Genomic DNA, 444 nt, shown 5'->3' on the forward strand with positions numbered 1-444 from the left:
AAAAAAAAAAAAAAAAAAAAAAGTGTCTCACAGTATGGGACAAATTCCTATTCTGGGGATAGTACCGGCCCATGAGGGCTCAATTCCTGGAGGGGCAGGAGGTGGGGGACCACAGAGAAAACACAGCACACCCAGAAAGGGCCCTGGGAAGGAGCCCTGAGACCTTGGAAGGCCAAGGGCGGGTGGAGAGGCCCTGAGGTGGGAGGGGTTGTGGGCGGAGACCCCATCCTGAGAGTGTTCCTTCCTCCGGCCATGCGGCAGCTCCTGCAGTGTGCTTCATCATTCCCGCTGTTTTTTGTTTGTTTGTTTATTTGTTTGTTTTTGTTGTTTGTTTTTTTAGATGGAATCGCACTCTGTTGCCAGGCTGGAGTGTAGTGGTGCAATCTTGGCTCACTGCAATGTCCACCTTGCAGGTTCAAGCCATCCTCCTGCCTCAGTTTCCTG

This window comes from Piliocolobus tephrosceles, chromosome 14, assembly GCF_002776525.5.
Source record: "Piliocolobus tephrosceles isolate RC106 chromosome 14, ASM277652v3, whole genome shotgun sequence".
Lineage (NCBI taxonomy): Eukaryota > Metazoa > Chordata > Mammalia > Primates > Cercopithecidae > Piliocolobus > Piliocolobus tephrosceles.